This window comes from Bufo bufo, chromosome 6 (assembly GCF_905171765.1).
Source record: "Bufo bufo chromosome 6, aBufBuf1.1, whole genome shotgun sequence".
Classification (NCBI taxonomy): Eukaryota; Metazoa; Chordata; class Amphibia; order Anura; family Bufonidae; genus Bufo; species Bufo bufo.
This window is the reverse complement of record NC_053394.1, coordinates 115,281,200-115,304,926: the sequence shown is the minus strand read 5'-3', so window position 1 is coordinate 115,304,926 and position 23,727 is coordinate 115,281,200.

The window sequence follows — 23,727 nt, the reverse complement described above, 5'->3', positions numbered from 1 at the left end:
TAGCAAATACTTGGAACTGTTCACTGAGGACATTAATTTCCGTGAGAGAAAGATGCATACCATCTTTCTTGTACAGTTCTTTTCCATTCAACGAGAGCTAACATGAGACACAAAGCCAAACCCTTGGTTCAGACACCATTCACCAAGCCATACATTCAATTCCTTAATGCGCATCTTCCTGTCATGCTGAAGGTTATGCACAGGCAAAACTGCAGAGAATGAAACAGTCGATGCAACCTCTTCAAGAGGAAGACTCTGCAGAAGCATCAACTAAACTAAATGATTTATTCCAACTAGCTAATCGCCTACATGAGAGAGTAGACGATCTAGAGAATCGATCTAGAAGAAGCAATTTGAGATTGGTAGGAGTTCCTGAATCGGTTTCACCACAAGAGCTGCGCCAGTTACTTGACACAAAACTGCCCCAAGCGCTCGGCCTTGCCGATCTAAGGAAGGTGGAAAGGGCCTATAGAATTGGACCTCTGAAAGAACCCCCTACCTCACTGTCCACATGTGTGAATCAAAGACCACGACAAGTTATATGTAAATATTTGGACTACTCTGACAAAGAGGACATTTTGAGAGCATGCAGAATGAGGTGGGAATAGCTGATACTGAGAGGCTATAAAGTGCTTTTATTTGCGGACTATTCAGCGGAGGTCACGAGGAAGAGAAGGGCTTTCAGCAGCGTTCGCTCGGAATTACACAAAAAAGGGATCACATTCCAACTCATTTACCCTGCTATACTAAAAATAAGACAAAGTGACTGTGCGACCCGTCAATTTGCTGATCCAAAAGAAGCAGAGGACTATCTTCACCTCCTAGGCAGCAGGGCAGAGGAAGAAGAAGGTGTTGAGTCGAGAAGGGGGTCCACTGGCGTCACGAATAGACATCAAGAATGGAATCGTGTCCCTAGAGGACTATCATCCGGTGCTCGCGGATCTCCAAAGGCACAAAGAACGTCTGCGAAGCAACACCTTCACAACACCTAGGAGACATTGTGCTTATTCTTTTACAGGGCGGCAAGAACCGAGGAGATATCTGAAATGAGCTGTAATGCTGAAGGCGAGGCTGGACTGTGATTACCAGAAAAAAGGAAGATCAAGAAAGTGGTAGAATTATATTTAAGTTGATATGTTTTTTAATGTTTTATTTAGGTTTTTCGGTTAATGCTATTAAGAGTTATAGGGTCTTTCCTCAGCGTGTCTTGGGTCATCATATTCGGAGATCAAGGAGGCTACCCCCTAGCCTCCTTGATCTCCGAATATGATGACCCAAGACACTAGAGCTATGCTGGAAGGCAACCCCCTGCTGAGAGGAAACTTACATATGAAGTATTGCTTGGTATTGGTGTAGAACTGGGTCATGATTCTTCCTGCAGTAACAGAATATGATAATTATTTTATGGAATGTTAAGGGGTTGCGCTCCCCGAACAAGCGTATGAAAATCTTGCGCCACCTAAAACAGTTGAAAACTGATATAGCGCTGCTGCAGGAGACTCATCTCCCGAAAGAAGATTTCCACAGAATGGAGAAGCTGTGGGTGGGAGCAGTATATGTGTCACGGCCTTTGCTGTGTGCGCCGTGACACTTGTGCTATGCTTGCGGTTGCCGGTGGCAACGTGTTGCTGTTATGGCATGTGGTGGCAGTGTCTCGGCTTTGTCTGTATGCGCCGTGACATGGTTGCCACGCATGCTGTTGCCGGTGGCAACGTGGTGGCTAGTGTGTGCACTTCCCCTTTAAGTTGTAGCCTTCCCCTGTCTGGTGCTGTAAAGGTTAACCCCCTGATTGGGTGTGGTCACTAGGTGCTTCTTTTACCTGTAGCCTTTGGCCAGGAGTCAGTTGTACTCTAGCCTTGGTGTGTGCTGGAGTTATGCTCCTTGTCTGGATATTCTATCTTCCAGTGTAAGGGCCACCTAGTGGGACATCGCTAATAAACTTGATGTCAAACTTGGATGGCCCTCAGATCTCATCCAAGTACACCCAAGTACAGATCAAGCATCTCAGAGGCAAGGCAAACCAAAAGCTGATCTCAGTCTCCAAGCCAGAGTATATAAGGAGACCTGAGACCACACCCAACTCACCACTTTGCTCCAGCCAGAGTATTAATCCCACACACACCACACAGCAGGGAGACACTACTTAAAGGGGTATTGCACACACAGGCAAAAGGCAACAGGTTGCCGCAGACAACAGCATGCGTGGCCAGCAATTCACGGCGTACATCATAGGCCGTGACAATATGGCTCTGGGGCAGTAGGCAGGAAAGCCGGAGAGTTGACACATAGGACGCCATCTTTCTCATGTAATACACTCTATAGACGAGGATAATGAAGGTAGGATGGTGCGTATTCACATGTCAGGTTCATTTGGTGACTACCATGTTTATAACTTATACGCCCCTAATCATAGCCACAAGGGCTTTTTTGCTATCATGGGGCAAAGGCTTCTAAATGATACTCACCCAAACAAGATTGTTGGGAGAGATTTTAACTTGGTTATGAACGCACAAGAAGACAGAAAATAGGATAAAACTAGGGGTAAGCAGGAAATTTTGTCAGATTTTGCCAATTCGTACTATCTCAGAGATAGCTGGAGATTGCACCACCCACAGGGAAGGGAGTATACGCACTAGTCGCACGCACACAATAATTTGTCTAGAATAGACTATATCTTTCTGTCCCAGGGGGTTCTTCAGAGAATCTCCGATGTCAGCATTGCTGACATGGTAATATCCGATCAGTCTCCTCTACTCTTGGACTTAGTTGATGAACATCCTGGAGGCGGGGATTTTGTTTGGAGATTCCCTAACTTTTTGTTGCATGATGAAAATTTCACAAAGTTGTTACAGGGGTGGTGGATGGAGTTTATAGATGATAACAAGAATCATATAAATTCACTGATGTTATTCTGGGAAACAGGATAAGCGGTGCTGAGGGGTTGCTTGCTGGCGTATGTGTCATCTATTAAACGGTTAGCAAGAAAGCATTTTCAGGAAGCAAGTGACGCATTGAGGCAGTCATATGCTGATTTTCTCTTGGCTCGGACCCAGGCTGCGAAAAAGAAATGAGTCTTGTCACAGAGAGAATTTGACCGGGGGGGCGGATAAGTAGGAAAGCGTTAAAGAAAACTAGACTTAAAATAGAGCTACACAAATTTGGACGCAAATCAGGTTGGATATTGGCCTCATTGGCGAAGGGTAGACGCCCACGGACCCATATACACAGTATTAAAATGGAAGATGGGACCAGGGAGCGCAGACCTAAACAAATAACTGAACTTCTTGGTGACTATTTTGCCAGATTTTATCAGGGGAGGGGAGAAGAGATAAAGGAAGGCAAGGCGTTTTTAGAGGCTATGTCCCTTCCAAAAATAACTGAGGAACAACTTGTTTCATTGAATGCCCCTATAACGGCTGCAGAGATACAATCTACTATAAAATAATTTCCTTCAGGCAAGGCCCCAGGCCCGGATGGATACTCTACTGATTTCTATAAAGCCATGTGTACACAGATCACCCCAGTGCTGACTACTGTTTATTCCTCTATAATCGAAGGAAATAGTATACCTGATCACATGAACACAGCTCTTATTACCCTAATACACAAAAAGGGGAAGGATCCAGAGGACCCATCCTCTTACAGGCCAATTTCATTGATTAATCAAGACAATTGCTGTATAAGGTTTTAGCCAATAGGTTAGCTAAAATCCTCGCCTCGTTGATTTCACCCCAGCAAGTGGGCTTTATTAAAGTGAGATCAGCGGTCAATAATATACATAAGGTATTTCTAGCTTTGTCTGTGGTGGGATTGCCGAAATATGAGGGAAGGAATCCTGCTATTGTCACGCTTGATACAGAGAAAGCGTTTGACAGTATTTGATGGAAGTGGCTAGATCAGGTTTTAGATGCCTTGGGTTTTACTGGTCTTTTTCGGTCAGTTCTTAAAGGGATAAAGCTAGAGTATATGCTTCAGGTTTCATGTCTACCTGCTATACCTTACAGAGAGGTACTAGACAGGGGTGCCCTCTGTCCCCTTTGCTTTTTGATCTGGCAATAGTACCTTTGACCAGAGACTTGGATTCGCCCACAATATACGAAGGCTTGGCGGTAGGCCCCCATAACATGTGACTGGCGTTATTCGCGGGTGACATAGTGTTGTTCATGGCTGACCCCATCACTGATATGGCCAAAGTTATGCAAGTGCTGACGACCTTTGGTTCTTTCTCTGGACTTAGAGTAAATTACTCGAAGAGAGATATTCTTTTCATGAAAAATGATGCTTCAGGGGGTCACAGAGCAACAGTGGAAGGCTTACCAGTTGCTAAATCATTTATAACTTATTTAGGTATTAAAATAGGTAAAACTCTGGAGTCAATTTATAGATTGAACTATGTCCCACTGATAAGATTACAAGAGAATTACAACACTGGCATAATCTCCCATTGTCTTTAATGGGACGTAATCATCTTATAAAAATGATGTCCATGTCCAAACTGTTATACCCATTGCAGACAATTCCTCTGTTACTAAAGCACGAGGATATAAATAAACTGACAAAAGCCTTCACAGTATTTCTTTGGCATGGTAAACGCCCTAGAATAAGTCTACGCAAATTAAGGGCACCAAAGGAACAATGTGGCATAGCTTTCCCGGATGTTAGAGGATATAATTTGGCATGTATGGCCAGGCACATTGCGGATTGGATTAATGGCACTAGCTTCTATTCTGCTCTGTCTTTAGAAAGTGGATTCTGCGCTTCCTGGTCTCTTGCGGCGTTGCTGCATGCGAGATTGCTGTGCATTCCTGAATGGATCAAAAAATCTGTACTTTTCAAAGACACTATAGCAACTTGGAGAATTCTGAGGAAAAGGTATTGGTTGTCCTATAGAATATCTAAGCACCTTCCATTATGGAACAACCCGGAGTTCACACAAGGTCGCACTAATAGCTTATTTTTATAATGGAAATCTAAAGGGATTACTCAGGTTAGGCACTTACTACATGATTCGGAACCGAGATGGCTCCAGGAGAAAGAAATAGTCGACAAATTTTCTTTACGTCCATTCCTGACAATCCAGTATTCTCAAATTAAAGCGGCCATAAGCATATTATTATTATTACTGGCACATTGGGGGGCTTATTACTGGCACATTGGGGGGGCTTATTACTGGTACATTGGGGGGGCTTTTTACTGGCACATTGGGGGGCTTATTTCTGGCACATTGGGGGGGCTTATTACTGGCACATTGGGGGGCTTATTACTGGCACATTGGGGGGCTTATTACTGGCACATTGGGGGCTTATTACTGGCACATTGGGGGGGGGGGCTTATTACTGGCACATTGGGGGGGTCTTATTACTGGCACATTGGGGGGGCTTATTACTGGCACATTGGGGGGCTTATTACTGGCACATTGGGGGGGGCTTATTACTGGCACATTGGGGGGGGCTTATTACTGGCACATTGGGGGGGCTTATTACCGGCACATTGGGGGGCTTATTACTGGCACATTGGGGGGCTTATTACTGGCACATGATGGGGGCTTATTACTGGCACATGATGGGGGGCTTATTACAATACTGGCACATGATGGGGGGCTCTTGTTACTGGAACATTGGGGGGGCTCTTATTACTGGCACGTGATGGGGGGCTGGGCTCTTATTACTGGCACATGATGGGGGGCTAGGCTCTTATTACTGGCACGTGATGGGGCTGGGCTCTTATTACTGGCACATGATGGGGGGCTAGGCTCTTATTACTGGCACGTGATGGGGGCTGGGCTCTTATTACTGGCACGTGATGGGGGCTCTAGCTACTGGCACGTGATAGGGGCACTTATTACTGGCACGTTATTGGTGGGCACTATAGGGGCAGCACCAACCTCTCCCTGCTCTGTGACCCCTCTGCCCCTTCTCCAAATTCTTATTATGAAATCTTTCTCATTAGGATAAAGCACAACATCAGCTCCGCCGAGCCCCCCAGCCAAGTGTTGAAGTGGTGTCCGAGATCCCCAAGGGCCAAGCCAAGTAATTGTAAGTTTTCATGTGAAATATGTTTGTTATACACATATAGACTACACTGTGCCACACAGAATACAGTATACCTCTACACTGTGCCCCACAATGTACAGTGTACCTCTACACTGTGCCACACAATGTACAGTATACCTCTACACTGTGCCACACAATGTACAGTATACCGCTACACTGTGCCACACAATGTACAGTATACCGCTACACTGTGCCACACAATGTACAGTATACCTCTACACTGTGCCACACAATGTACAGTATACCTCTACACTGTGCCACACAATGTACAGTATACGCTACACTGTGCAACACAATGTACAGTATACCTCTACACTGTGCCACACAATGTACAGTATACCTCTACACTGCAACAGATTGTCCGCCCCAGAATCCCACATGTAACTCCTTCAGAAGATGTTACAATAAAAAAGTAACTTTACAGCAACTTCGGTGAGTGCCGCACATCTTTGTTTATCCTCTCTACACTATTGCATACCTCTACACTGTGCCACACAATGTACAGTATACCTCTACACTGTGCCACACAATGTACAGTATACCTCTACACTGTGTAGTCTGTTCTATAAGCACCCTTGTTCTGTGGCGGCGGACAGAAAATAATCTGGAAGTGCCCCTCTCGAGACCAGGATCTGGATCCGCCACAGTTTAGAAATGTCAAATGTACACTCCTGTGAGAGGCGGGGAGGGAGATCTGTGGATGACACTGTTATGGAGGGGGAAATAGGGATGACACTGTCATGGGGTGGATCTGTGGATGACACATATAGCATAAGATGCTATATAAGGTATGTGGCATCCACAGATCCCCCCCATAGCAGTGTCATCCACAGATCCCCCTCCCTATAAAAGTGTCATCCACAGGCAGCTAGGACATGTTGAAATCTGAGTGATTTTTTATTTTATTTTTTTAAACCACAGACAGCAGGACTTTTCTTCCCTGTTGCGGTTTTAGGTATTGGGTAAAGTATCACAGCATTTCTAAGAGTACTTGTGTAAATGTATCATTGTTATAGCTGCCCCCCCCTACTATTGTCCTGGCCCCCAGTGTGCCCCCCAAAAATTTGAAAGCTAGAGACGCCACTGTTCCTGAGTTGTTTCATTAAAAAAAAAAAACGGCAATCAGATAAAACAAGAAAAAGTCAACCTTTAATTAAGTCCCCCTGGTGACTGGGAGTGAAACTGGTATATCCATTCAGATTCCTTTTGCAGTATGCGCCGGTCCCAGTCACCGTTTCTGGGGTATGGAGGGACCAATTCTAAGGCTGAAAAGGTGAGCACTTGTGGGTCCCCCCATGGACCTCTAAAACATAATCAGCTGCCGGTGTGTGGTTCTTTTTCCTAACATCATTAACACGTTCACACCCCTTTACGCCTAATTTTCTTGTATGTTTTTCAATGTAGTCCTAAGGACACCTACATTGACATAGATAAATAACTCCTCTGCTTCCACAGTTAACAAAATCTCTGATCATATAACTTAGACCAGTGACCGAGCAGGTATTTGTTTTTGTGTCTCTTATGAATCTACAAGCTGGACAAAAAACGCATTTGAAGGTTCCCAGGGGCCCCCGGTCAAGCCATGTGCCTTGATGTCTTGGACGCACAAAGGGACTATGCACTAAGTTATCATCCAGGCTTCTTCCCCTTCTGTATGTGACACTGGGCCCAATATAGAAATACCTCAGAGAGATCAGTGTTCATCATCAAAATAGGCCAATACTTATTGAGGATATCCCTAACTCGATTGTTTGCTCCATCATAAGTCAAGATAATTCTAATGATGTTTATCTTAGGGGATATGGATGTTCTTGGAACTAAAAGGTTATTCCTATCTTGCACTTCCACATGCTTAATATAACTCCTTCAGATCCCGTTTGGGATATCCTCTGTCCTGAAATCTATGAAGTAAACCTCTCGCTTCACTGTAAAAGTTCTATGGGTCAGAGCAGTTTCTCCACATCTGGAGATATTGGTCCTCGGGGATTCCTCTCTTTAATGAGGAGGGGTGGTAACTTTCCCAATGTAATAAATTGTTGGTGGCGGTGGATTTCCTGTAGATAGCAGTTGTAAATCAGTCTGTTTAGTGACTTTGACATCGAGAAATGTCAGAGTGTTTGGATGAAATTCGAATGTGAATGTGAATGATAGTCCCACATTACTGCTATTTAAAGAGCTGATGAAGGACTCTAACTTGAATACATTGCCTTTCCAAACCAGGAACACGTCATCAATATAACGTGTCCAAAATAAAATCTTCTCACCCCACCATGTATGATCATCTGGAAACACGATATTGTTCTCCCACCAGCTCAGGAAGAGATTTGCATAGGTGGGGGGCACAAGGGCTCCCCATAGCGGTTCCCTGATTTGGTGGAAGAACTTTGCGTCAAATAAAAAAATTAAAAAAATTATAAAAAATAATTATAAGTACAAAGTCAAGTAAAGTCAACGTAAATTCGTTATGTAACCTAAAATGTGTACCACGTGTTTTAAGATAGTAAGCCACAGCAGATACACCCTTGGCATGCGAAATCGAACTGTATAACGACTCAACATCAATACTGGTCAATGAGCATGATGGATCGATTGTAATAGTCTCAATCTTTTGAAGAAAATCCATTGTGTCCAATGTCTAAGATGAAAGTGCAGATACAAACGCGTTGGGATTTAGGGTAATTGTTATTTACACTTTAGGGCCTGCAAGGGTTAAATAGGCCTAGGTACGGGGACAGAGGGAACCCACCATCAGGGTGTTTCTTTGGGCTCAGTTAGTCCTAGGGATAATACAGGGTCAGACATTTACATCCTGTCCTCGTGCACTCCCCCATGGCTCATTATAGTTATTTTTTTGTTATATTTAGCAGTGTTTTCACTGGGTATATATTAATAACTCCTTTTTGGAGGTTTTCTTTATGATCAACATACTTTCTATGATCAATTGTCTGTTTGTGCATGACCTCAATAAGAATATCTAATACTGTGGTTTTAAGACTTCAAGCAAGATGGCAGCAGCTGGCCCATCGCGAACAAATGGATCAGGTAGTATTATTATTTAGGGTTGATCGCACCCGAACTGTAAAGTTCCGGTTCGTACCGAACTTTACGATTTTTTGACCCCGGACCCGAACCCGAACATTTCAGTATATACGAGAGCACCCAATTTGGGACTACAAGTAGCACCCACAGTCCAAAATAAAATTGTACATAATGATTTAAATTGGCTTAGTCTCAAGGGTTTCTATAGATGCGGGAGGTGTAGCAATTGCCGTATTACCAGATTTGCAAAAAAAAACACATGCATTCAATCTACAACCAATTCATTTACAGTTACTATAAAGGATGGTCTGACATGCGATTCCACGGACATTATCTATGTGCTTGAATGCCCCTGCCGGCTGCAATATATAGGCAGGACTAAGAGGACACTGAGAATAAGAATATCGGAGCATATAGCCAAAATTAAAAAGGGCTTTGATGCACATTCAGTGTCATCACATTTTAAGGAGGTCCATAATAAGGATCCTTCTTTGCTGAAGTTTGCGGCTTTTGAAAAGGTTAAAAAACCATGGAGGGGCGGACAGCATATTGCCAAAATGTCGCGGACCGAATCAAGAAGGATTTTTGATTTTAATACAATTATACCATATGGTCTAAACGCAGAATTTGAATTATTTGGTTTTTTATAGACATATAGGAGCGGTTTTCGGTCGGTAATGAGGGATAGAGTGTTAGGCTGTCTATCAGCACCTCGATCCCCCCTCCCTGCCCGACAGCTGACTCATTACATTACTCATTACACATGCTTGTAACTATAAGTAACCTATAGGTATAGGTATACACATATATATGTACATATATATGTCACTGCACCCTTAAAGATATCCCATATGGGGGTAGCACACTCATCAACATGGTCTGCGTATTCTGTTATCCGTGACCATTATCTGGTCTCCACCCTTTGTTGTTATTACCTGGTTTTAATACATAAATATTATCCTTTTAATATTAATAGGCCGTAAGCCAGTATATCTATCTTAACATAAATAGTAGTTTCTCTGGTTTTTGGCTGCATACCTTCACTTTTATGAATTTTTTATGAATTTTGTTTTAAAGAAATTTTATTATTAAAAGATTTTTTTTTTTTAAAAATTATGAAATTTTGTGAATTTAAAATAATAATATATTATAAATAGAATATGGAAATATGGAAATGAGAACAAGAAGGAGGTTTTAGGAAAATGGAAGGAAATTGACAATCAATAATTAAAATCGATGATTGCAATTTAGACTCTTAGAATATGTATTAAAATCGATGATTGTAATTAAAATGCTGAGAATATATATTAAAATCGTTAGTGGTATACGAAAAGATTCGAAAAAATTGTCGAAAAAACTATGACAAAAAGATTCGAGAAAAAATCATTCGAAAAAATCATTCGAAAAAATCATCCGAAAAAATCATTCGAAAAAATCATTCGAAAAAATAGTCCAAAAACCATGAGATAAATCGAAATAACTTGGAAATAACTTGAAAATAACTTGAAAATAACGCAGCAATAGTAGTCTGCATTGATATGATATTTTGGATGGGTTTTTGTACACCACTATATTGTTCTCTCTTATATTATTATCATTATTCTTTCTTTTATTGTTCCATATGTTCCTAGTATATATGTAAACATAGAATCATGGATTTGTGAAAGATATCAATAGGTGAAAAACTCCAATAAGTGGAAGGAATGACTTCCAACAGACCAATTCCAGCCCGGATTTTCATGGATTTCTAAGTAATTAAGACACCGCCCTACTAAAATAAGATCCCCCTATATAAGAAGTACTTCTCCAGTATGCTGCTTAACCACTGAGGAAGGGGCAAGTTCAGACCCCGAAACGTGTTTGGTGACAAGCAGCTACAGGATCCGGAGAAGCCGTGATATTGTTTGGCTTTATTGAGAGAAAAAAAGTCTCCAAAACTGCTCCCAAAGGATCCATTCACTCAAGCGGAGTGATTAACAAATAGGCGCGCGCCTACTACTAAAGACTGTGAGTTGTTACAGGCTGATACAAACTACAGCCTCCGATACCATCTCCTAACTCCGCCTCATATTGGAACACGTGGATGAAGCAGATCCTCTGATCAGTCTACACGTGACCTAACAGGAAGGTCCTTCATACCTATTCGGCGTCCTTACCGTACGGAGATATCTTCTGATCTAGGAAGATCGAATTTGAACAGGAGATATCATATTGTGATTGATATTGACCCCTTGTAGTTATATTCCCCTATCTGGTTAATGGATGTATTATGATTATGTTTTGCATAGATAAATATGAGAACTGTATAATATAGAGAATAACTTTAGAGTGATGAGGACGCAATCTGAGTTTCGGCACTACTACATTCAGCGGTGTGGCGGATTGATCTTTGCACAATTTACAAACTGATGCATAGGATAGATGGAAGATCAATATCAGCAACACAGATAAGAAATCACCTCCATAAACTATATTATGAAGATTGATAACCTGGTGATTCCTGTGCGCATCGCGGATCGAGGATGGGAGGACTTCCGCCGTCCCGACGGGCGTGATCAGGGTGACGTCAGACGTTGTCTGCCCTCACTTGGATCGCGGTAATGGAAGGGCGGAAGTCCCGTATGTACCCATATCCGACGATTACGAGATGCGTCGCTATAGGAATCATCAGGAATAGAATCACATGACGCAGGAATCGATAGCCATTGGTCACAAGTCACATAAAAAGACCTCCCTAGCCATTAGAAAGGAATCCTTCTGATGAAGCATTAGCGAAACGTACGTCGAGGAGTACGCCAGATAGAGACAGCCCACACGCACGCCACTGAATATTGGGTAAGTGAGCAATTCAGATCGGTCCGATATATTCACTTTGATTATGTATGATAAACTAAACTGTTTGGATGGTTAGGATCAGAATATATGGATGCTATTTATACCCTATATGCACTCATGCTTGATTCGCCTCACAGTGGAGATAGTTGTGCCATAATGGCTAGATACAGCTTTGAATAATATATGCTGATCTAGACCGTGCACTCACAACATCCTCAATGTGATTGAAGGAATCGAAACGATTTATATCTGCTAGCGGTGGATGTATTGTGGACTGCCTCTTGTGGCACGCTGTATGGTCTCCACATGTATGTCTGTATGTTGTTTTATGTCATAATAAAATTTATTTTATTGGGTAATATGTTGTACCGATTCTCTCTTTGTTGATAGCAATAGTAGTCTGCATTGATATGATATTTTGGATGGGTTTTTGTACACCACTATATTGTTCTCTCTTATATTATTATCATTATTCTTTCTTTTATTGTTCCATATGTTCCTATTATATATGTAAACATAGAATCATGGATTTGTGAAAGATATCAATAGGTGAAAAACTCCAATAAGTGGAAGGAATGACTTCCAACAGACCAATTCCAGCCTGGATTTTCATGGATTTCTAAGTAATTAAGACACCGCCCTACTAAAATAAGATCCCCCTATATAAGAAGTACTTCTCCAGTATGCTGCTTAACCACTGAGGAAGGGGCAAGTTCAGACCCCAAAACGTGTTTGGTGACAAACAGGATCCAGAGAAGCCGTGATATTGTTTGACTTTATTGAGAGAAAAAAAGTCTCCAAAACTGCTCCCAAAGGATCCATTCACTCAAGCGGAGTGATTAACAAATAGGCGCGCGCCTACTACTAAAGACTGTGAGTTGTTACAGGCTGATACAAACTACAGCCTCCGATACCATCTCCTAACTCCGCCTCATATTGGAACATGTGGATGAAGCAGATCATCTGATCAGTCTACACGTGACCTAACAGGAAGGTCCTTCATACCTATTCGGCGTCCTTACCGTACGGAGATATCTTTTGATCTAGGAAGATCGAATTTATGTACGCGACACGTGGAAGGGTAACGTACTGAATATACGTGCCAAATATATCTATGACTGTATGTCTCGAATTTAGTCATCTATATTGAATATACGAGTCGAATATTCTCACACATTCATCTTTATTGAATATATGACTCGAATATTTTTATACATTCATCAGTTGATGTCCCGTCTCAAAATATAGGTGACATTAGTGCACTGGAACTTTAGGTATTGACCCACAACTAAAGGGGTTATCCAGTGACTTTTTATAACATACAGTGCTGCTATTTTTGCTATACACTCCTATGAGAACTGGAATATATTGGTCTATCTTTGCCAAGGGGGAGGGTAGCCATTACAATCCCCTATTTACAAACCAGTCTTTAGTTTCTAGAACAGTCTTAATTCAAGACCACGTATTTACGTATTTTATGTGTATTTTATGTGTATTTATATGTGTATATCTCATAATTTTTATTAGTTATATACACTCACCTAAAGAATTATTAGGAACACCATACTAATACGGTGTTGGACCCCCTTTTGCCTTCAGAACTGCCTTAATTCTACGTGGCATTGATTCAACAAGGTGCTGATAGCATTCTTTAGAAATGTTGGCCCATATTGATAGGATAGCATCTTGCAGTTGATGGAGATTTGAGGGATGCACATCCAGGACACGAAGCTCCCGTTCCACCACATCCCAAAGATGCTCTATTGGGTTGAGATCTGGTGACTGTGGGGGCCATTTTAGTACAGTGAACTCATTGTCATGTTCAAGAAACCAATTTGAAATGATTCGAGCTTTGTGACATGGTGCATTATCCTGCTGGAAGTAGCCATCAGATGATGGATACATGTTCTCATTCTGTTTACGCCAAATTCGGACTCTACCATTTGAATGTCTCAACAGAAATCGAGACTCATCAGACCAGGCAACATTTTTCCAGTCTTCAACAGTCCAATTTTGGTGAGCTCGTGCAAATTGTAGCCTCTTTTTCCTATTTGTAGTGGAGATGAGTGGTACCTGGTGGGGTCTTCTGCTGTTGTAGCCCATCCGCCTCAAGGTTGTGCGTGTTGTGGCTTCTCAAATGCTTTGCTGCATACCTCGGTTGTAACGAGTGGTTATTATAGTCAACGTTGCTCTTCTATCAGCTTGAATCAGTCGGCCCATTCTCCTCTGTCCTCTAGCATCCACAAGGCATTTTCGCCCACAGGACTGCCGCATACTGGATGTTTTTCCCTTTTCACACCATTCTTTGTAAACCCTAGAAATGGTTGTGCGTGAAAATCCCAGTAACTGAGCAGATTGTGAAATACTCAGACCGGCCCGTCTGGCACCAACAACCATGCCACGCTCAAAATCGATTAAATCAACTTTCTTTCCCATTCTGACATTCAGTTTGGAGTTCAGGAGATTGTCTTGACCAGGACCACACCCTTAAATGCATTGAAGCAACTGCCATGTGATTGGTTGACTAGATAATTGCATTAATGAGAAATAGAACAGGTGTTCCTAATAATTCTTTAGGTGAGTGTATAGTGTTTCATTTAAAATTTTTGTTTATCATTGGATAGTGTATGTATGTATTTTATTGGCGCCTTTTTACTTGTGAAAGGTTATTGTTATCTGATGTGGATGTTATTGCAATTGTAATTCCATACACATATACTTTATTGAATAAATAAATATAATTCACTATAACTAATATTGTATTGGTTATCCATTGGTTCCAGATAGCCGAGTGCCCCCTACCAACTATTTAAAGTTCGGGTTCGAGTTCGGTGTTCGGCGATTTAACCACCTCCGGACCGCTGTACGCACAGACGCGTCCTGGAGGTGGTTGATTCATTCCGAGTGGACGCGCCGGCGCGTCCTCTCGCGAGACGCGAGATTTCCTGTGAACGCGCGCACACAGGCGCGCGCGTTCACAGGATCGGAAGGTAAGAGAGTGGATCTCCAGCCTGCCAGCGGCGATCGTTTGCTGGCAGGCTGGAGATGTGATTTTTTTAACCCCTAACAGGTATATTAGACGCTGTTTTGATAACAGCGTCTAATATACCTGCTACCTGGTCCTCTGGTGGTCCCCTTTGTTTGGATCGACCACCAGAGGACACAGGCAGCTCAGTAATATGTTGCACCAAGCACCACACTACACCCCCCCTGTCACTTATTAACCCCTTATTCGCCCCTGATCGCCCCTGATCACCCCTGATCACCCCATATAGACTCCCTGATCACCCCCTGTCATTGATTACCCCCCTGTCATTGATCACCCCCCTGTAAAGCTCCATTCAGATGTCCGCATGATTTTTACGCATCCACTGATAGACTGATCGGATCCGTAAAAATCATACGGACGTCTGAATGGAGCCTTACAGGGGAGTGATCAATGACTGTGGTGATCACCCCATATAGACTCCCTGATCACCCCCCTGTCATTGATTACCCCCCTGTCATTGATCACCCCCCTGTAAAGCTCCATTCAGATGTCCGCATGATTTTTACGGATCCACGGATACATGGATCGGTTCCGCAAAACACATACGGACATCTGAATGGAGCCTTACAGGGGGGTGATCAATGACAGGGGGGTGATCACCCCATATAGACTCCCTGATCACCCCCCTGTCATTGATCACCCCCCTGTCATTGATCACCCCCCCCTGTAAGGCTCCATTCAGACATTTTTTTGGCCCAAGTTAGCGGAAATTATTTTTTTTTTCTTACAAACTCTCATATTCCACTAACTTGTGTCAAAAAATAAAATCTCACATGAACTCACCATACCCCTCACGGAATCCAAATGCGTAAAAATGTTTAGACATTTATATTCCAGACTTCTTCTCACGCTTTAGGGCCCCTAGAATGCCAGGGCAGTATAAATACCCCACATGTGACCCCATTTTGGAAAGAAGACACCCCAAGGTATTCCGTGAGGGGCATATTAAGTCCATGAAAGATTGAAATTTTTGTCCCAAGTTAGCGGAAAGGGAGACTTTGTGAGAACAAAATAAAAAAAAATCAATTTCCGCTAACTTGTGCCAAATTCTTTTTTTTCTATGAACTCGCCATGCCCCTCATTGAATACCTTGGGGTGTCTTCTTTCCAAAATGGGGTCACATGTGGGGTATTTATACTGCCCTGGCATTTTAGGGGCCCCAAAGCGTGAGAAGAAGTCTGGTATCCAAATGTCTAAAAATGCCCTCCTAAAAGGAATTTGGGCACCTTTGCCCACCTAGGCTGCAAAAAAGTGTCACACATGTGGTATCTCCGTATTCAGGAGAAGTTGGGCAATGTGTTTTGGGGTGTCATTTTACATATACCCATGCTGGGTGAGATAAATATCTTGGTCAAATGCCAACTTTGTATAAAAAAATGGGAAAAGTTGTCTTTTGCCAAGATATTTATCTCACCCAGCATGGGTATATGTAAAAAGACACCCCAAAACACATTCCTCAACTTCTCCTGAATACAGAGATACCAGATGTGTGACACTTTTTTGCAGCCTAGGTGGGCAAAGGGGCCCATATTCCAAAGAGCACCTTTCGGATTTCACTGGTCATTTTTTACAGAATTTGATTTCAAACTCCTTACCACACATTTGGGCCCCTAGAATGCCAGGGCAGTATAACTACCCCACAAGTGACCCCATTTTGGAAAGAAGAGACCCCAAGGTATTTCGTGATGGGCATAGTGAGTTCATAGAACTTTTTATTTTTTGTCACAAGTTAGTGGAATATGAGACTTTGTAAGAAAAAAAAAAAAAAAATCATCATTTTCCGCTAACTTGTGACAAAAAATAAAAAGTTCTATGAACTCACTATGCCCATCAGCGAATACCTTAGGGTGTGTACTTTCCGAAATGCGGTCATTTGTGGGGTGTTTGTACTGTCTGGGCATTGTAGAACCTCAGGAAACATGACAGGTGCTCAGAAAGTCAGAGCTGCTTCAAAAAGCGGAAATTCACATTTTTGTACCATAGTTTGTAAACGCTATAACTTTTACCCAAACCATTTTTTTTTTACCCAAACATTTTTTTTTTATCAAAGACATGTAGAACAATAAATTTAAAGCAAAATTTATATATGGATGTCGTTTTTTTTGCAAAATTTTACAACTGAAAGTGAAAAATGTCATTTTTTTGCAAAAAAATCATTAAATTTCGATTAATAATAAAAAAAGTAAAAATGTCAGCAGCAATGAAATACCACCAAATGAAAGCTCTATTAGTGAGAAGAAAAGGAGGTAAAATTCATTTGGGTGGTAAGTTGCATGACCGAGCAATAAACGGTGAAAGTAGTGTAGGTCAGAAGTGTAAAAAGTGGCCTGGTCTTTCAGGGTGTTTAAGCACTGGGGGCTAAGGTGGTTAATGGCAGGGCAGCCAATCAACAAGCGTTTAACTTGTGTGCCCTTAGAAGCCATCACAGCCATGCCTACTAATGGCATGTCTTTGATTGGCCAGTGCAGCATGTGACCCCTCTATATGAACTGGAGTCACATAGTGCCGCATGTCACTCAGCTCTTACTAGTGTAGGGATTGGATGCTGCTGCTGTGAGGGAGAGAATAGGAAAGAATCTGATATCAGAACTTGTTAACTCTGCGATCTACAGTGATTTTTTGTGGGTGCAATGCAACATTTTTGTACCCTGCCCTGAGAACAGTGACACAGAAAAATAAGTTTTATCCATCTGTTAGTTAGGTGCAACAGCAGTGTGCCAGGGGAAGGGAAAATAATATAGGTAATCCGTCTGTGAGTTCAGGGACCCAGGGGGTGACATATTCACATTTTTTTCTGTAAAGTACCCATGTGCTGCATATGTGAGTATATTCAATTCATTAAATCCATCTGTTAGATTCTGGGGGGACAAATTAATATTTTTTTTGCTAAAAAGTACATTTGCGCCCTGCAGTGCATTTGTGATAGTGAAAGAAAATCAGTTAAATCCATCTGTTTAATTGTGGGTGAAAAAATCTTATATTTTTTTTCATAAAGTACCTTTGCGGCCTGCACTGCAAATCTGATAGTGAAATATAATCAGTAAATCCATCTTTTTCACTTTGGGTGAAAAAAATCATCTTTTTTTCCCATAAAGTACCTTTGCGGCCTGCACTGCAAATCTGATAGTGAAATATAATCAGTGAATACAACTGGGACATTGTGGGTCAAAAAAACACTTTTTATTTTGCCATAAAGTACCTTTGCGGCCTGCACTGCAAATCTGATAGTGAAATAAAATCAGTAAATCCATCTGTTTCACTGTGGGTGAAAAAATCATATATTTTTTTTCCATAAAGTTAATTTGCGGCCTGTGCTGCAAATCTTATAGTGGAATATAATCAGTAAATCAATCTGTTTCACTGTGGGTGAAAAAATCGTATTTTTTTTTGCCAGACAGTACATTTGCGGCCTGCACTGCAAATATGATTATAATCAGTGAATACAACTGGGACATTGAGGGTCAAAAAAACACTTTTTTTGGCCATAAAGTACCTTTGCGGCCTGCACTGCAAATCTGATAGTAAAATATAATCAGTAAATCCATCTGTTTTATTGTGGGTGAAAAAAAATCATCTTTTTTTCCCCATAAAGTACCTTTGCGGCCTGCACTGCATTTCTGGCAGTCCAATAAAACCGTTAAATACTGCTGTTACATTGTTGGTAGAAAAAAGCACACTTTTTGTGCTAGATAGTACATTTGTGGCCTGAACTGCATTTCTGACACTCCAATAAAACCGTTAAATACTGCGGTTACATTGTCGGTTGAAAAAAACGAACTTTTTGGCCATAAAGTACCTTAGCGGCCTGTACTGCGAATCTGATAGTGAAATATAATCAGTAAATCCATCTGTTTCACTGTGGGTGAAAAAATCATAATTTTTTTTCCATAAAGTACCTTTGCGGCCTGCGCTGCATTTCTGACAGTCCAATAAAACCGTTAAATACTGCTGTTACATTGTTGGTTGAAAAAAACACACTTTTTGGCCATAAGTTACCTTTGCGGCCTGCACTGCAAATCTGATAGTGAAATATAATCAGTGAATACAACTTGGACATTGTGGATGAAAAAAAAACACTTTTTTTAGGCCATAAAGTACCTTTGCGGCCTGCGCTGCATATCTGACATCCAGGCAAATAAATACAGTAAATCCATCTGTAGGATTGTGGGGTGACATTTCCACGGTTATCAGGCCAGTCATTTACAAGTGGCTTGGAGGGTGGGTTCCTGCACCAACATAGGCCAGGTACACAATTTTTGTGTGAAGTACACCTGCACCTGCATATGTGCCAGGGACAATAATATAGATAATCTGTCTGTGAGTTCAGGGGTTGACATATTTGCATTGTTGACTGTTTTTTACCCCTGCTCTACATATCAGACAGGGTAATAATTTTAAAAAATTTGTCTGTTACATTGTTGGGTGAAATTAACCCATTTTTGCCGTTTAAAAAAACCCTGCTATGCATAGTTTACAGGGACTTAAATTTTTAAAATTCGTCTGTTCCATTGGTGGGTGACATTAACCCATTTTTGCCATTGAAAAACCCCTGCTCTGCATAGGTGGCAGGGACTGAAATTTCTAAAAATCATCTGTTCCGTTGGTGGGTGACATTAACCCATTTTTGCAGTTGAAAAACCCCTGCTCTGCATTGCTGACAGGGAACTAAATTTAGCAAAAACATCTGTTATTTCGGTGGGTGACCACAAAAAATGATGAGAGTGTCAAATAAGGGACGTGGCCCTGGTGGTGTTGGTGGAGCTCCTGTTGCAGGGAAAGGACGTGGTCAATCTGTGCCAGCTACATGCCCAAATGAAACACCTTCCTCAGGTACGTGTAGGCGACAGCCTTCAGCGTTATTTAGTAGGCCCGAATGCCGCTCTACGAATTGTGAGGCCAGAACAAGTACAGGCGATAGTAGATTGGGTGGCTGACAGTGCCTCCAGTTCCTTCACCTTGTCTCCCACCCAGTCCCCTGCTGAAAGATCAGAGTTGGCACCTGTAGCCCATGGCCATCAGTCTTTAACCTCACCCCCTTGCAAATCAGCCAAGCAGTTTGAGCCCCAAGTCATGCAGCAGTCTCTACTGCTTTTTAATGACTCTGCTAGCAGGGTTTCCCAGGGCCATCCACATAGCCCTGCCCCAAAAGTGGAAAAGATTGAGTGCACCGATGACCAACCACTTATGTTTCAGAATGAGTACATGGGAGGACCACCGCAGCACATCTCAGATGATGACGAAACACAGGTGCCAACTGCTATGTCTGTGTGCAGTGTGCAGACGGACAAGGAGGGCAGGGGTGAAGACTGGGTGGAAGAGCCTGAAGTGAGGCATAAATGTTCTAAACCTAAGCACAACCTGCATGACCAGGCACCTAAGTGCAAAGCACGAGCTGCAGTGGAGTATGTCACAAACGTACCTGTACGCAGATTGATACCGCACATGACAAAGGGTGGTTAACTTCCGGTTAACCCTTTATAGATACAATTCGGTATACTGCCACCACATGTTTTAACGGCACACGAACCGACTACCGGTCACTCACCCTCACGCAGAGCAGGGAATGAACCAGCTACCGCTTGCTGACCGATCACAATCGTTCAGCCAAGCAACAATCAAAATGACATTTCTCACACAAAATGGTAACGTTACTCTCTTCTAAGACAGGATTCGTTAATTCCTTTGCTTAGAACACGGAAGACTTAGCAAATAAGTTTTTTCAATCTTTTAATAAAAGGTGAAAGGAAAAACAGTGCATATATACATTTACAGAAAAATGACTATTCTAGATAATAATTCAAAGTAATAGTAATTCACGCCAGTTAAAATAAAAGTGATAATGGATGAAAAGTATATTTAAGTTCCTCTGTTTCAGTCCTTGAAGCCGTTGTGCATTCTGAAGCCGTTGTCCACTGATGTGTTAAAACGTCTAGAAAATGTCCACATGGAGGATGACATGTACCTCGTGACGTGCGATGTGGAGTCGCTTTATACCTGTATTCAACACGAGTTGGGACTAAAAGCCTCAAGCTTCTTTCTGCAGACAAGGAATCTGTCACCAGATCTGGTGGAGTTTATATTGATCTTGCTGGATTTTGTTCTAACACATAACCATTTCCTGTTTAAGGATCGCCAATACCTCCAATTGCGAGGTGTGGCAATGGGGGCGACTTGTGCGCCTTCATACGCCAATTTATTTCTTGGCTTTTGGGAACGTGAATATGTACAGCAGGCAATAGATGGAGCGGATGGTCAGGTTATATCCTGGATCCGCTTTATAGATGCAGACATCCCAACCTGCAAAAACTCATTTCAGGGAGGTGCACTTCTCATTTCAGGGAGGTTTTCTTTTTTTTTCTTTCACAAACTTTTTATTACATTTTCCAAACATATGCAGTATCTGCACACTTTGCTCTATGGTGTGGAGGACTGGGCTCATTACCCTGCCCCAAATTATCATATTTATGTATATGATTAAAGGGATTCTGTCACCACCTATAAGCCCTGTGAGCTAAACATATGCTCATGTCCAGGGCAGCATTCTGATTTCTAAGGTGGCCTTATAAAAGCTATTTGTGGCTTTATTCTGCGGAAAAACAGGTTTTACTAACCTGTCAATCACTGAATTAAGGTGCCCAAGCAGGGGAGGTCTGTGGATGCATGGTGCCCGGCCGCACGCATTGCCGTTCGTGCCCAGCGCCGCCTTCTACTCCTCAGTGCCGCCTCTCCCTCCCTCCCCCTCCTCCCGCTTTGAGATCCCGCTTGTGCGCACAGGCTCAGCCTGATGCGCCGTTGCGGACTGCTGGCATCGGCTTCTTCTTGAACTGTGCGCCCGCGCCGAGAAGGGGACACTGCTACAGGTTGCCGGAAAGGTTTACTGCGAGTAAAGTAGAGATGGAAAGTTCGGATCTTTCACATGAATTTGTTCATTCGCTGAGCTGACAAGAAGCAAGTGAACCGAAGCTTAGGTTGCGCAATGCGCATGCACGGATGCTTCCATTCACTTGCTGACTCGCTGAGTCGGCTCTTGGTCTGAGTCAGGAAGTTTATTCTTTAAAATCCTGTGTGTAATTATCTACCCCACTGTAGGAAAAAAACAAGCATCCAGGGGGTGTGAATTTAACACTGGGGTAAATAATATAATTAAAATGGAGGGTTAAATGTGTAAATGTATTTAAAAAAAATACATCTCTCTCAATAGTTCTATAGCTACTGAATGAGACAGAAGAAGGGATGCCTTTAACATATATATCTCCTTGAGAAGCCAATTTGACCCTAAAGGGTTAATTCAACCTGTAATCTAAACTCTGTCCTGTCACTTCTCTTATCTCTCTGCTCTGCTATCAGTAAACCTTTCCGGGATATATTGTCTCACATGCGGGTGTCAGGGAGCCGCTATCTAATAGCGGGAGACTCCCTGAATCTCCGGAAGACTTGAGATCCCTGTAGATGACATTTTGTTTGTTTGGCAGGGGTCTAGGACAGCATTGGATTCGTTCTTGATACAGCTTAATATGAATGATTGGAACATCAGGCTGACCCAGACCATCTCTCAACATCAAATTACCTTTTTGGATATCAACATTAAGACATCTGTAGATGGTACCCTGTCAACTGGAGTTCACCGTAAGGACACTGCTGTAAATGCTCTTTTGCATGCCTCCTCCTTTCATCCCCAATATCAAAAGCGTTCCATACCAATTGGACAGTTTTTAAGAGCCAAGAGATTATGCACAACAACAGAGGACTTTGAAGATGAGTCAACATTGCTCCGACAGCGTTTCAAACAAAGGGGTTACCACCCTGTGGTTATTGAACGGGGGTATCAACGGGCCCTAAATACATCTCGACAGGCCCTTCTTACAACAAAGCCCAAGAAATTGTTGGATATTATATCTGACAGGACGCGACCAGTCTGCATGATCACGGATTACAGCACACAATGGAATAATATCCGGAAAACCTTTGTGAAGTTCTGGCCGATCCTGCAGACTGATCATGTTCTAAACTCAGTGCTCACCTCGAGCCCCACTTTGGTATCCCGACGCAGCAAGAATCTTAATGACATCTTGGTATCCAGCCATTATGTCCCACCAAAACCCCAGGATTTCTTGTCCCAGTCCAGGGGGCCCAGATGGGGGTCAACATCTTGTGGGCATTGTAGTATTTGTAGGGCCATGGTCAAGAGCGATTCCTTTAATGATTCATCTGGCAAAAATGTATACAAGATTGTGCATTTCATTAATTGCAGCACTAGTGGTGTCATATATTATGCAACATGCCCATGTGGATTAATCTACATTGGCATGACAACACGTGAATTGCGTATACGCATTCAGGAACACCAAAGTGATATACGTACGGCATCTAAAGTTGGTGATGATGACAGAGAACGGATAGTGAAGCTCAAACCAGTTGCGCGACACTTCCGTTTGAAACACAATAATCGATGGCAGGACCTGAAGGTCCGTGGCATCGATAGAGTAAACTTGGGCTCTCGGGGTGGTGATCTCTTTAGGCGTCTTGAACAGGTTGAAAGTAAGTGGATAATCAAACTCCAGACCCAAGTACCATATACTGTAGGTTAAACGACAAGGTACCCTTTGCATCCTTTTTGTGAGTGTCTCCTCCTTAAATCTACTTGCTGTGTCCAGGTCTTTTTATGTTTTATGTGATTGTCTTGGTTGTGTGTGATAGAGTCTCTAGTGGGTTGTGGACTATGTCAGTGGTTAATCAAATCATGAGTATGTT